Genomic DNA, 15,830 nt, shown 5'->3' with positions numbered 1-15,830 from the left:
CATATGGAATCCTACACGACTAGTTGCAAAAATAGATGAAAGAGATGGTGAATGGAGTAAAGGTAGGCAGAGGTAAAAGCCATCCAATTGGCTTTGGACATTGCTGAACAAGAAAAGTGGCTGAGACTTTATCTCTATACTGACTCACTATGGTATAGCAAATGCTTTATGGGGCTGGTTAAAACCATGGAAGCAAAACAACTGGCAACATAGAGGTAAGCCTATATGGGTTGCTGAACTGTGGAAAGACATTGCTGCTCGATAAGAGAAACTTCATGTAAAAGTGCATCATGTAGATGCCCACATACCTTCATATCGAGCTTCTGAGGAACATCAAAACAACCAACAAGCAGATGAGGCTGCTAAAGTGTTCCAAGTAGATTTGGACCAGGACCATAAAGGTGAACTGTTTTTAGTTAGATGGGCCCATGACACTTCAGGTCATCAAGGAAGGGATGGAACATATTGATGGGCTCATGACCAAGGGGCAGATTTAACTTTGGACACTATTGTGCAGGTTATCCACAATTGTGACATATGCACCTTGATTAAGCAAGCTAAAAGGTTGAAAGCTCTGTTGTATGAAGGGAGATGGTCAAAATATAGGTATGGGCAGGCCTGACAAATTGCCTATATCACACTGCCTCAAACTCACCAGGGTAAGCACTGTGTGCTTACAATGGTGGAAGCAAGTATAGGATGGCTGGAAACATATCCTGTGCCTCATGCCACAGCCTGGGACACCATCCTGGGCCTAGAGAAACAAGTCTTGTGGAGACATGGTACACCAGAAAGTATTGGGTCAGACAATGGAACTCATTTCAAAGAAAGTCTTTTAAGTAACTTGACCAAAGAACATGGTATTGAATGGATATATATATATCATGCACCAACCTCAGCTAAAATTGAAAGGTACAATGGACTGTTAAAAACTTCCTTAAAGGCAATGGGTGGTGGAACCTTTAAAAACTGAGACAAGCACTTGGCAAAAGCTACCTGGTTAGTTAAGATGATGGGTTCCATCAATCGAGCTGGTTCTGCTCAGTCAGATCTTCTACGCACAGTAGATGGGTACAAAGTGCCTGCAGTGCATGAAAAGAATCTGCTAGATAGAACAGTTTGGGTTTTCCCTGCCTCTGGCGAAGGAAACACCATTCATGGGGTTTCTTTTGCTCAAGGGCCTGGACACACTTGGTGAGTGATGATGGAAGATAGAGAAGTACAATGTGTACTTCAAGGGAATCTAACACTGGGTGAGAATACTTAATTCTTACTTGGCTAGCTTAATCACTAAAGCATAGAATTTTGGGGGGTCATGAATTTGTATCCCACATTAACTGCTGTTATGTGAATTGTTGCATAAACTAACCGTGTTCTTATAAACATAAACAAACTATTGCATAACCTAACTCCACCCTTTTTACTTTTTCCTTCCTGCCCTGGTTTCAGTGAGACAGACCCACAGGCCCTGAGTCAGGCAGCAGCTCCAGCCAGGGCATCTGTCCCCCGCTGACCCCATCATGGGGTGTCCCATACCACTCACCTCGTGCTCAGTATAAAGGGAGAGCTGGGCTAAGGGGGAAAGCTCTGTTTCCAGGGCCTTCCACTCCTCTTCCTTTCTGCTGTCCTGGAGATTTAAGTCCTTAATTGTATCAGGACTCACATCACTGGATGCCCTAAACCAGGTGTATTAAACACATGAATACAGGAAGTATATCTTAATCTAACATTAGCAGAAAAACAGTATTTTATCACATCCATGGATGTATTCTAAATTATTACAGGATAATTAAGCCAGAAATACAGGTGATATTTAAGGTACATTCCATTACAGTGCCTTGACAGAGATGCTTAACTTTGTTAAAAGCTGTTGTCTAAAAACTGCTCTGAGGAAAGCAATCGTTCTGCCAAATTTTGTAAAATCTGAGCTCATGTGGCACAAAGCAGGGAAGATTTCCTTGGCTGGACTGCAAAAATCTGCAAGTATATAGATATTCTGCATTATTCTATGTCCACACAGTATTATCCTGTTTAGAGCTATCACTTATTCAGGAAGACAAAGGCATTACTGCAGATGACAAAGGGGCAGAGCCCTGTTTGTGTCTCCAACATGTATTCCTGTCTGGCTGCATTAGAGCAGCAAACATTATCTTCAGCTCTTGAGCCCCTCGTGGCTCTTATGCTAAAGACAGGCTGAACAAGCACAGGGATGTCCTTGGGAATTAGGTGGAGAGTTCAAAGTGGTTATAATTGTCTTTGCCTCACTTCTCCTCAAGTCACAAGAACCAAAGCTCTGCTGCAGAACTGGATTGCTTATTTACTTTCCATGCATGAAAATCCTACTGTGCCTTGGCAAAGTCTTAAAAAAAATCCAGCATAATGGAAGGAGTTCATAGAGAAAATTCCCTGCTCAGCCTACTCAGGTTATTTCTCTCCTGTTTTTCTGTCACATCCATCTCCATTTTATATTATAGAAACCATCTCCACTCTCCTCACCTTTCTTTGTGTCCTGGAAATAGAAGATGTTTCCTTAGGAACTCAAATCTAAAGGCCTGTTAAAGATTAGCCATTAAAGCATCGGTGGAAAAGCATGCATTTTACTCACACTTGACTCCTGCCTGAAACTCAGCTATTAATATTGCTTAAATAGCTTGTTCATGCTTAACTGGCTGATAGGAAGACAAGCTCAGATACTAATGGAAAATATACAAAAGCGGACTAACATTGTAGGTCTGAGTGGGGAGGCCAAAAACCCCTCTAACAATGAGCAAACAAGTGTGAGAACCTGTCTTTCACTGTCACAATTTACTGGAGATTTTGATTAAGCTACCGAGTGAATTCTCATTGGCTAGGCAAGTTTAAGAGAGGAAGGGAGAGTTGCACACGTGCCTGTGCACATAGGAAAAAGTGTGAAGGCCCAGGTGGGGGGCACATTAAAAAAAGAAGGGGGCTTTTAAAGACGATGTGGCCATGCAGTTGGAAAAGCAAAGCTATGAGTCTACTATTATATGTGGTGTGTTTCAGGTAAGAAAACTCAGTAATATGGCATCGGTATGAATTTTCCAAAAATTCACATTGAATTCAGTAGCTAAACATGGGCTAAATGCTTGAAACAAAAACTTTACCATTTTACCTGGATTTCCCTAAAAGCTTAACAAGTATTTCAACCTTTCCTTTACAGAGTGTGATCAAAAGAAGTTTCCAGTGCCAGTGAGAGGTTTCATACATTTTACTTGGTTACTGAAATACTTGTTTTTACCTCATAATAAAATCATAGCAGAAGCCATTCCAGCATTTGGGCTAAACTTCTTACAGAAAGAGTAAAAAGCAGACTTGACTGTAAAATTTCTTTGGTTTTAGGAATTTCAGTAAATTTCAAATACATGTCTATTTCTGCCTTTAAAAATAGAGGTATCTAGTTTTATTGTAAAATCCTTTGTCATTTGGAAGCATCTAGATCTTCTTGCAGAATCAAAGACTGTATATCCCAGGACAAGAACAGAATCAACTGACCACCAAAAAGAGAGCAGGAGAAAGGGAATTATGTTGACTTTTCACAATTATTTATTTTTAATTTTGTTGTTGTTGTTGTTATATTAGCTCATAATATGTAAGATGATTTACTTCCATATTCTCTGTGATTTGCACAATCTTAGACCAGCATAGTATGCAATAGTAATGCAGTCCTTTCTTTATGTCACATTATCTACTGAGATCTGCATTCATAAGCCTTTGAGATTTTTTTGTGTTTAGAACTTTTTATAAGCAATAAAGACAAAGATTAAGCCAAGAGTAGGCCTGCAATGTCTCTGAAAACCTTGACAAAGGTTTAAAACTTCCATTCTGTCCTCTTACCATACCTCTCAGTAGAAAAGGTGAGCATGATAAATACAGTAAAACAACCAAAGTGTCTGGGTAAGATAACAGTTATCAGGAAGAAAGAGTGGGGAGAAACATTCAGAGTAAGCTTTCAGCCTCATTTAGTATTTTTCTACTACCCAGTGGTTAAAATTTGAAGATAAGCTATTTTCTTCTAAGAATACAGAATTCATCATGTACATTGTCTAAAGACCATTCTTTTATGTGTTTGCTGGAGTCAAATGCACAAAGAATACAGTACTGAGATGTAAAACTGGTTCATGAATATATGTCTTGCAAATTTCACTGAAAATTTAGCCCCCAAAATTTCTCTGAGAAACATCAGTTTGTGTATTATTCCCTGGTTACATGCTATAGACCAATGCAGAAGACTGTCCAATTCTTTGAACAGTAACAGCCAGGAATTGGTGTTTTTTTGGTGATTTGGTTTTTTTGTTTCATTTTTTTTCCCAATACTGGGGTTTTTAAATAAGATTGAACATGCTGTAAAGAATTGCGTTAATCTCAGCCAATCTGTGTGAGCTGTCCTTATAACTCGTTACTTTGCCTGTGGCTACTCCAGAGCGAATGCAAAGACATGTCAAAATGGGTGGAGGTAAAAAAACAAGTACATTAAAAAGGATTTTTTTTCAGCTTCCACCTACACCTAAGAGTCAAATAGTACTCTGCCATCTGCTATGAAACCGTATTCCCACTTACACCTTTTACTCTTGACCTACTTGCATTCTCAGCCCCAACAGTAAAGAAACAAGAGGAAAAAAGAAATAACAGCACCTACTGTGAAGCACAACTTAAAATATAATTCCATTTCATGCAGTTCCCTAATATGTCCCCAGGTGCAGCTATTAAAAATGACATGAGTCTGCCTGGGAGAGTGTTCTCAGTGGGAATGTAGGCCAGGAGTATACCCTCTAGAAGTAACATACCCCGTTGCATTTAAAGTCTCTGAGAAGTCTAATTTCTCACCTGTCATATGTACATGGAAAGGATTTTGGAAGGGACTAAAACTTTCACTCATTTGTTCTGTAGGTTTCCCCCCACCTTTCTTCCATAATAGCTTTAGAGTCTTTCACAGAACATTTAAGATTTCACGACAGATACTCCACACAGATTGTGTTTTTTTCAGTCATATTACCATTGGTATCTTTACCAACAGTCGCACTGTTTGATAGCTCTTCTGCCCTCCTTAAAACACATAAAGAAGGCTTTTTATCTGCAAAAAATCATCGTTCTGAACTGTTGTGTCACTTACGCTGAGTAGCAATACAGGAATTTCAAGCACTTTGTGAAAAAAATCTTACTTCTTAGCCCATCTCTCTGTAAGCATGTCACATTTTTATCAGCTGTAGGTACTGTTTGTTAGTAGTGTCTGCTTAAGGCATACTCTCGTGGTTGCCTGGAAGATTAATGATAGTACAGCAACAAAAGTGCACCTGTGTTGGCCTGCAGAGGGATGCACAGTGTTTTTTACATGAGGCACTAATAAAGCCAGGCCTGTAAAAACCTCTAAAGGAGGTGATGCTAAGCCCAAAATCAGCCCAAGCAAGTGTTCAGTAATCTCCCAGGGTAAGCTCCTCTCCTCTACTTCTGCCATGTTGCCATTTAATAAAAGCTCAGCTTTGTTTGGCTTTGCAGTCTGAAGACTGTTTAGTTAAGCCCTAAAAGAAGCTTTAATTACTTGTTCTTTGGTTTTGTTGTGGTTATGTTACTACAGATGCTTGAACTAGTCAGAATAGAAGGAGATCAGATATGTTTGCAGGAACTGTTGTGGTGGTAAGTGTGTGTCCTTCTTTAAAAGGAGATCTTTAATCACAATGAGAAGGCAAGTGTTGTCTTGTTCAGGTGCTTCCTGTAGAAGTGTCAGATTTGGTTGTAAAGGCTAAAGATAAGTGGGATACAACAAACAATCTTTTGAATAAAAGTTTTCATTACACTCTCACATGGTATGCCTTCTTCCTCATAGAAGAAAAAATGTTTATATAGATGCATGTGTGTGCTAGCTCATCAGGATCAGAACTTTTTGTTTGGAGAGGGCTAACGATAGACTTACATAAGTCAATAAGAACTGCTGAGCACAGCTTAGCTATTTGCTCATGTTGTTTTAATTTCACTTTGCTTTGTTGTAGTCAGATTGTGGACCCTGCTGCCACTTGAATGTGCAAAAAGCAACAAAGAAAGCTGTAAGAAAGGAGTATATTCTTTATGCCTATTTCCATTGCATACACTTATCAGCAGTGAGCAAGGGTAGAAAAATGGGCAGAACAGAGCAGGAAAGGTCTTGGAGGATAAAGTTGTTTGGGTCACAGTACTGTGAGCTAGAATTTGCATCATTGCCTCCAGGAAGAATGCTGAAAGGATGGGCCTAATGTAATGTGGTCTTGTCAGGATTCTGCACTGAGCAGATGGATAACTGAATGGAGAAATTCAGTGCATTGACTGATGTACTTCTTACTGGAAAAGTGTAATTTGCTGAAGCTTCTGGGTTAGATGTCTACATTAAGAAATACCAGAATTAGTTGTTCATTTCTCGCTGCTTTTTCTTATACTCCTGCAGGATGAAAGCATAGCACTTAGTATAATTTTCAGCCATTTTCCTGGATCAATATACACAGTAATGCTGAGTCTTGGCAAATTTTTGCTACTAATTACTACAGAGTTAATGAAAATGGTTTGAAACAATGAACTTGCTCCATATTATCAGGGACATAACTATGATAGGCATATACTAAGCAGGAAATGCAGTCAGTAGCCAAAAACTAAGGTTTGTTCAGCTTCTTTATGCTCTCCAAGCATTCCTCTTCTTCATGGTTAAGCATACAGACAACATTTAGAGCATTCATTGTTTTAGTTTTCTTTAAAGAGAAACTATTGAGACAGTTGTGTATATTATCCAGTATAAACCTGTTTCCTTAAAAACAATGTTTCCCCAAAATAACAGGGGAGAAAGATCAAGCTGAGAACCTCCTTCTTCAGAAATTCAGGTGCTAATTTAAAATACCTGATCTGTGGTAGTACTGTAGCTATGAGAGATCACAGAGGTGTAATTATCTATAAAATGTAACACAGATTTCTGTTCAATTGATTGGTAATTAGCTTATGGAATTTCTTCTTCAGGAATCACTGTCTTACAGGTCTTATCTTGCCAGTGAAAAGGCTTGGTTTCAAAACCAACCTGTTTATGCGTGTAACCTAGCTATGACAACACAGTACGAACTACAAAGACTCCTCTGTCATGCCACAAGATTAAAAATTTTGAAATTCGCAGCCTGTTCTTAGCATTTAATCTAAAAATTGATTTTAATTAGCAACTGTTTACACATAATCAGTTTGTTTCTTTAGAATTTATTGGAGCCCTTAATATGAAAGTGACAGTATTTATTTTAAGGCATTTGAAACATATCTTGCCTAACACTCCTTGTCTGAGTGAACTGAAAAACTTGTCTGCCACAAAGCTGTATTTCTGTGGTTTACTTTTCACTGAGTATGTGTGGGTATCTTCAGTTTTAAAGTAACTTATTAATCTGTGACCTGTGTACCAAGCACAGGTGACATTAATGTCACAGGGAGAACAGAAACAAAGACAGCCTCTTTGTCTGAAATCAGAAGGGAACACAAACCAAGAAAAGCTGCAATGTGTTCACAGAAGTATTGCTGAATACCTCTTTACCTTTTGCTTATCTCTTTCTATTATTTTCCTGATTTTCTTCCCAAGCTTGCCTGCAGAAAATTTTCATAAAAAGAAAAAAAAGAGAAAGAATCCATAAAAGATTTCCACAGTTGCTAAGTACACAGTTCCAGAGTTGCTAAGTACATGCAGTGTGACCAACAACCAATTTTGGCAACGTAATTTCTTTGTATGGCTGAACTGCAGTTTTGTACCCTGTGTGTACTGGCATATCTGAATGAGCTGTAGATTATTTGTAATTAATGGTAAAGCTCACTTTTCTGATCTTTAAAATGGCTGAGTTGTTTTTATTCATACCTAAGAGACTGTCAGAGAAAGGAATGAGAGGCTACTTTGCTGTTAGCAAGGTTCTGCAATTTAGTAGAATCATAGGAATTCTTGTCAATGTTGGCATAAAAACCCTAAGACAGAAAAAAAAAGTTAAAAAAAAAGCTGGGTTTTGAAGATGAGGAAAGAGGCTTCCAGTGGTTTCCTCAAAAGTTTCAATAGATGTCATTTTCTCACTGTTATACTCAACTACCTGATAAGTCATCTTCTCAGCCTTGGCTCTCTCAGCATGAAACAAATGGAACAACTCAAGGGTTCTGGTTTGAAGGTCTCTTCTCACTCCTTAACCCACATGTACCATCTTTGTAATGCATTCTCATCTCAGCAGGGTGTCAGGGAACTGGCAAAATTACTTGGAGCTTTTGTATGGACAATGGACATAGTGAAGAGAGCACTCTTTGACAGGCATTTCTGACTCTCCTGTTCAGGGAACATGGCAGGTAACAAACTAGCAGAACTTGGCCTTTTCACTAGTGAGGGAGTAGGAAAATGATCCAAGAGGTACCACTGTTGACATATCCCTGTGCCATCACATGCTGCTTTGTTAAAGAAGCTGTCTTTTTGTGTTCAGACAAAATGAAAACTAGCAGCTACTCAAGTCCACATCTGAGAAAAGATCTTACTCTTATCCTTGCAGATGTTGTGTAAGACGTGGCATGCTGCATGCAGTGATATGCACAGGTCAGTCTTCAGTAGCACCAAAGAGTTTCCCTAGGCTGTACTGCTTTGTCTTCAGCTTGCCTAATTAACTCACTTGTTCTAAGAGCACAAAACAAACTTTAAATCAGGTGAAAATACTTGTTGATTACCCTGATTTTTAAGTGCTATCATTTCTACCAGCAGCTTATTGGTACTGTTCTTAGAGGTCTGCACCCTTCTGGCCTATCAAGCACGGTGCAGGTATGCTGCAGAGTTAGCATTCACTTTGTAGATGCTTTTTATTGATGCTTTTTTATTGTGTTTTTGTTTGTTTGTTTTTGTTTTCAAAATAATTCACGTTGGGATGCTTTTGCAGTCTTAGATTACTGCTTTCTACAAGCGACTTATTTTTCCAGGCATATTTATGGATCAAGTTAATGGATAAGTCAAGTCTGTGATAATAGCATAATGTTGTGGCCCAGGTACAATAAACAGACCTCACAACACTCCAGTATCCAAAAAAGATTAGTCATTCATTTGGCTTCCTCTATGTGAGGTTCTACAGAATAAAACATTTGCTACTGCCGCTGTAAATAACACATACATCTACAATTTGACTTATGAAAGATTTAGCTGTAAATCTTGTATATCAAAACAGTTGGTAGGTAGCATCTGAATTAGAGTTTACAGCTGTGAAAAGCTGTAAGATACTGTGGGCTCCAGAACAGCCACTGTCTGCAATATCATGGAACATACTTGGAGTATTCATTCAATGCTTATCCACTGCAGAAGTATTTAAATGTTGACATTTATACATTTTTAAATTGGTGATTATATTCACCACATCACTGCAACTGGCTCTTTTTTACATACAGTTTTCAGAGATAGGGCATATTAAAATGAAAAAATGTTTTTTGGAAATAGGCTGGCCAAGTGTCTTGGCTTTAGTTCTATCATTCCACTCAGTAGAGTTCATTTGGCTGACCGCAATGCACTTTTTGCATGTGATTTACTTCTCCTTCCTGGTATTGATTGGGTTGCAATCAGCCTGCGTTTAAGGACTACACTCTGAAGAACTGTGTTACTACCAATTCTCATGTGACAAGCACAGTATGTAAATAATAAACTGTATTATATAATGTGTGTCTATATGCATTATATGTATATTTATATATATGGTATATGTGATTATGTCTCTATAATGTCTATACACTATACACATTATATATAAATATTTTAAATATATACATATATAATAGAATGCATATGTATCACATATGTAATCATACATCTATGATATAAATGACTCCATGACACTATCTCTTAAACATCCCCTTTAAACTGCTAAAGACATTTTTCATAGAGTTAATATTTTTGCTTCTACTTTGGTAATAACCATTTTGCACCCTACTTTTGGAGCACCTGCCTAGCACCAGTCTCAGCTGAATAATAGTAAAACATTTTTTCATGGTAAAGATGTAATGATTTTAATAGTGTTTCCTACATAGGTTGGTTTATATGGGAAATCCCTGTCTGAATATCTTTGTCAGCAACAGCTGCTCACTTCTGTGTGGTTTGTTACCTGCAGTATACGTCAACAGAGAAAGAAAGAAACTTCCTTGCATAAGTCAATTCATCCACAGACAGATGAGCAGTAAGGTGTCATCATCTTACCTTGTACCATAGCACAAGTGATGATGCACATCTGAGGAGGAATTGCTCCTCAGTTTGGAAACTGGTCCTGGAAATCTGGAAGGTCACTGCCAGCATTACACAAGAAACCATGAATGGCTCTCTGCAACAGTCCTATGCAGAGAAATGTTCAGAAATTCCCCAGCTACACAAAGGGTGGCTCAGAGGATCAGGTAGAAAAAGAATTTTTTTTTTTCCCTGCAATAAGCAGTAAGCAAACACTAAAAGTAGCTCCAGCTGGAAAATGAGAAGGGCCATGGAGGACTCCTTTGACTCCAGTCCAGCTGCAAAACACATCAACTATCTGTGTTGTTATAGCAGTGGGATACAGACCATTTCAACAGAGCCTGCCTGGGACAGGTTTGGCATTTGTGAGTCAAGAACATGAGTACAGGTGTACAGGAAAACAAGGTCTTGTCTAGAAAGGCTTGTATACAAGATTTGGGTAGTGTTTGCATCTCTTCAAGACTTGTGTGCAGATATTTGTTGGTGTCTTTGGGATGAGTACTTTGCTGGCTTACACGTGCTACTATTTCAGCAAAAACTCCCACTGTTGTTAGTATACTCCACAGTGGCTCCTGCAATTCTCCTGATCATCCCTTCAGGCTTCAAAAACAGTCCTAGAGAACACTTTTCTTTAAAAGACTCTTGAACCATGATCTCAATCACAGAGTGACCGTCTAGACATCCTTTAGTCAGTAGAAAATAGTATCTGATGTATTTGGATTCTAGCAAGGCAACAAAATAAGGAAAAACAGTGTTTAGCAGTAGTCATGGCAATCACTGTTCTTCATTAAATATAGACCAGAAGTTAAGTCTTTAGTGTCTTGTAAAGAATAGAGAGCTGTCTACATTTGTTTTGTTCTTGCCCTGTTCTTGGGTGGTGAATGAAGGGAACTTTTAAGGTTACTTAAATTCTCAGTTAAATCTCATGTGCAGCTTTCACGTGCTGCTCACTGAGAAAACGTAGTTTTTGCTAGCTGCCTCCTTTACAACATAAATGCCTCTGACTACTTGAGTATTTCTGCTCTTTTTGTGCATGCAGGGCACAGCTGTTTCGTTCGAGCTTCCTTTCCCAGATGCATATTAATCGTTTACCTGACATAAGCAGGTCAACCATTATTTGTCCTTTCCCAGCCCGCACAGGCTTGCTTGATGATTCAAATTACCTTTGCTCCTGAAGTTCATGGAAGACAAGGACACTTACTCTGCTTATGGGGTTCCGAACTGGGAAGTAGCAACTGTTGCTGCTAACACTGTTGCCATCAAATGTTTTAGGTTGCATCTAGTAATCGTCATTTTTTTTCCATCAAGGACAATAGCCTTACATTTTAAGTCTACAGGTGACCTACTTTTATTTTTATGCACCACAATGTCCCATTTTGTTTCAGCCAAGACAGCCCTATCAAGCATGTCAAAATGGATATTACAACACATCAGGAATATTAGTTGTTTGGTGAACCACATAGTCATATCACTCTGGACAAGTCAAGACATTAGTCTCAAGGCTCCTAAGGTCTCTCTCTGAAGAGGGGTTTGCTGTTTCCTAAGGTCTGTTCATTTTTATTTTTTTTTTTTTTGGCTGGTGTCTTAGAAAAAATGGATTCAAATGAAGAAATTGTACTAAAGGTTTCAACTTCTGACACTTAAAGGGGTGGAAGAATGGGGTGTTTTAATTTTGCTTTGTGATTTTTCCCCTCCTAGGTGAGACATGCAGTATTGCTCAAAGGATTAACATATTTCTACATATCCATTCTAGCTAACAGTGTTCTCATTAAGATCACTTTCAACAACCCCAGGATTTCTTCACCTCTCATTTTCCTAATGATTCCAACAGGAGCATGAAGGAAATCCAAAAGCTCAAGGTCCTCCTCCTTCTAAACTTCATCCTAGTGATGCAGAGTTTCTGCAGGATCTGTTACAAGCTATGTTTCTCCACCCCCACTAACTCTTTTTAGTCCTCTTAAAATATTTCTACATTTGTAACAAGGCTCTGATTCCTCCTCTTGTGATGAGGGAAGGGCTACCTTTGAGGGACTTGCTGCTACCGTTTTTTTCAGAAGACTCTTCTTCCTGATCCTTTTGGAAAGCATTTGATCTTTCATCTTCATCAGAGCTCTCCCCCAGGTGCTGTCTTTACTAAGTCTTCCTAACACAGGGCTCAGCTTGCTTTCTTTGCTTCTTGACCACAGGGGCAACCTGTGTCGGCATGGCTAGAGGGATGACAAAAGTGCCTCTTGCAGGATCTGAGTCAAGAGTGACCAGTGCCAGTATGGGCAGAGGGACATCAGTAAAGGCAGCTAAGTCTGAGTGGTGGCCCTCTTGTGCAGTAACAAGGTTTCTATGCCGGTTCAGCCGCTTGTGGTTCCAAACTTGTGACGTGAGCTACTTAGTGCATGAATCTTTCTGCTTCTACACATCGAAGAAGTGTTTGTTTCACAACGTCAGCTCACAGTCCATTTATTTTGTGTGTTCCAGCACATCATAAAAAGGAGTTTGTGTCCTTGATTTGCCTTCATACCCTCTCCCTGCTCCTTGTTTGTTCCTGTCTTAGGAACAAAGACAGGGTAGCCTGAGTAGCCTGAGATGATAGCAGGCTATCATCTGCATGCTTTTTGAAAAAACTGTAATTTATAGCTTTCAATGGACTACATGACAGTCAAACTAAATGGGAGTGCCTGTTTACATGCTACGAATCCTCATCGCCTTTCTTTGTGCCCCATGCCTCTCTAGATGGGAGTCACTGGGGACTGTCATCTTTATCCTTAATAGCTTCTGGAACAGGAGTATTGCAGTCTTTTCGGAGTGAGATTGTGCCCTAAGGCTGGCCAGTTGTGCTTTGTATTTTAAAACAAGGAATTATACATTTTCCTCGTGTTTCGCCGGGTGATTGTTCGTCGCCTCCGATCCCGGATCTTCGTCCCGGCAGCAAGCGCGAAGTGTGAGGGCGGTGGAGCGGCTCCCGGGGAGTCTGGCAGCGCCACAGCAGGTGGAACAACAGCGGGATGCCTCTGTGCTCAGGCCCAGCACTCCTCGGGAGCCCGAACTTCTGCACCGACTCTTCGGAGGGATAGAAGCGGCAGCGCAGCGACTGGTGACACAGGACCCTTGCAGCGGGCCCGCGATGGGGCGCTGGTGTGATCACGGCGGGGGGCGGCGCCGCGGCAGAGGAGCCAGGGCGGGCTAGGCCAGGGGCGGGCCGAGCCGGACAGGGCGGGGCGGGTCGGGTCGCCGCAACCTCCTCTTCGCTCCCGCCGGCATAGCAGTCGGTGCCCGTCGGCCGTGGGGACAGGTGAGGTCGCGCTGCTGCGTGAGTGGTCTCGGCGGGAAACTGCGGGGAGGGAGAGAGAGAAGGGACCGGGGTGTCCCGGCGCTCTCTGTCTGCAGCCCGGTGACCCCTGCTGCCTGCGGCGGAGGCGGACGGGCTGTTCGGAAGGGGCGCCCTTTCGCGGGGTCCCTCCCACGTCATTGCGGGGCGGGATAGGCAGCGGGATGCTGCCTTCCAAGTTTTCCCCCCAGACTTCCTTGTTTCTTCTCCCGCAACCCCCTGTCTGTGCCCGCCTGTGCCTCTTCCTTCCTCACTCCGTCCTCTGGCTGCACCCCAAAACTGCGGGCAGTATCTGCATCCCCGGTCGATGTCTGCACCCCACTGTGACTTACCATAAGCCCTCAGGCTGTGTGCCTGGGCTTCCAAAATCCCTGTCTCTACCTCGCATCTTGCACTGTTTGGCTCCCGAGTTTTCTGGATGTGCCTCATGCCCCATTGTACCTGTTCCTCCGAACTCTCTGGCTGTGCCCTGCACCCCGCGATGCCTGTCCTTTCAAGCCCTCTGGCTATGCCCCACGTTCCCTGAGCTCATCTTCCCGTCTTGAAGAACAGGTCACTCCAAGGATGCAGCGTGGTGATCGCTTCCACCTTGCACAGAAGGCTGCATCAGGGTTTTTATTCTTCTGAAATGCCTTTTTCCTCCCTCACCTCCCCTGGAGAGAGCAGTGGTCTCAGGCGTCAAGTAATGGAGAAATCTTTCTCTGCAGGGGCAAGGTTTCGAGACAGCCTGGGGAGAGGTGGGGGCCATGTGCTTAAGATGATAATATTAAAATGTAGAGCTGGAGGAATGATGTCTAGTCAGGGATTGTCTAGCAAGTTGAAAATGAGGCTGTCTGGCTTGCTGCCTCCCTCCATCTTGGGGACAGGTCTCCACCGGAGACCTACATGGCAGGTCTGTCCTTGAGTACTGGCAGTAGCAGTGAGCCCATGAGCACAGGAACTGGTGTCTTTTGGACTTTCCCTTTGCAACCATGGATGTCGTGCGTGTTTTTTAAACATTGTAGGTACATTGACACTTAATTTGTAAAAATATTTTAAGTACATTAATGCTTAGGATGGGTTTTGAGTATCACAGCCACTAAGGTAAGAATGGTGTGATACTTAAAAAGGCTAGTGTGACTGTAGATCAAATCTTGCTGATTTCTTTGCTATTCAGACAAACCAGAAACCCTACTGCTTCTTATGGACACCCTCATACTTACTCCATTAAACTCAGTCCTTTCCAGGCCTGTATGTAGGTCTGTACTAAGTGCTGCCATGCGGGAAAAGTTTGAACGAGTTTTTCTGGTTGTTGGGAGCAGCCTGGGAATGGAGTGCTGCCTAGCTTATCTGCTGCTCAGCATCTGGGGTGCTGCCCAGGAAGCATTCAGGCTGCCTTGGGTAGAAATATCAGCATTGCTTATTGTCACAGTGTTAGGCAGTGCAGATGTACCCTGGAAATTCTTCACAGAGGAATGAATGCACCTTTACTTAAACCTCTTGAAGGAAAAGTACAAAGACCTGGAATAGAAAAACCTAGTCAAACATAGGCTTAAAGCCTTCCTAGGCAGCAACTCTGTTGCAAGTGTGGGGAATAATGCAGCTTTATGTTTTTTCATTATAATGTGTTAAAATAGTATTTATTTACTGGTAGAATGAGGAAGCTTATGGTAGAGGAAGCAATATTCATGGAATGTGTTGGGAAAGATGCCATGGCATTAGTCAAGTATTACATGTGGAATAGGATTTATCTAGTTGTGAAGCTCACTGAATACCATGAAATACCTATCAGCTAATTCCATACCAGTAGAAGAACTAATCAGGTTTGTTTCTGTATCTTGATGTGACTTGACAGTCTTTGCCAAGTGTGCTCCCCCTGCTGTGCTCTTCCTGGATTTGTTTCACTCCGCTGCAATAAAGCAGGAAACTTTTTTTTTTTTTTTTTTTCTTTTTTCTTCTTTCCTTTTTTTTTTCTCCTTTTTTTTTTCTTTTTTTTTTTTCTTTTTTTTTTTTTTCTTTTTCCCTTCTAACTTGTACTCCTCCTCTTCCTCATGAATCCACTTCTGCCTGCTGCTTCTGATTTAATACTTATCTTAGGTCTTCATCTGGCCCGCTCCTCGAGCTGGGTTGCTCAACTCAGAGATTTTTGTAGGTGTGGGCAGACAGCAGTGCCTGGGATGGGCACAGGGCTTGTGTGTAGTGAGGGATGTCTACCCAATCCCATACTCATGTGCAGAAGGCAGAAGGAGCTGGTATCTCTTCCTACATTTTTATTAGCTGCTTGTGAAATTATGCTTGTCA

General features: G+C 41.2%; 1 protein-coding gene across 2 annotated transcripts in view; it reads left to right on the top strand.

Annotated features, from left to right (window-relative positions):
• Positions 1-13,452: 13,452 nt before the first annotated feature.
• ELOVL7 (ELOVL fatty acid elongase 7) overlaps positions 13,453-15,830 on the top strand; it is a 31,256-nt gene continuing 28,878 nt past the window's right edge. For both annotated transcript variants that reach the window (XM_030467420.1, XM_030467419.1), the window contains exon 1: positions 13,453-13,514. The gene's annotated coding sequence lies outside the window, so the exon portion shown is untranslated. The remainder of the gene's footprint in view (positions 13,515-15,830) is intronic.

This window comes from Calypte anna, chromosome Z (assembly GCF_003957555.1).
Source record: "Calypte anna isolate BGI_N300 chromosome Z, bCalAnn1_v1.p, whole genome shotgun sequence".
Taxonomy (NCBI): Eukaryota; Metazoa; Chordata; class Aves; order Apodiformes; family Trochilidae; genus Calypte; species Calypte anna.
The sequence above is the reverse complement of the archived record's forward strand: the minus strand, read 5'-3'. Positions and strand labels throughout refer to the sequence as shown.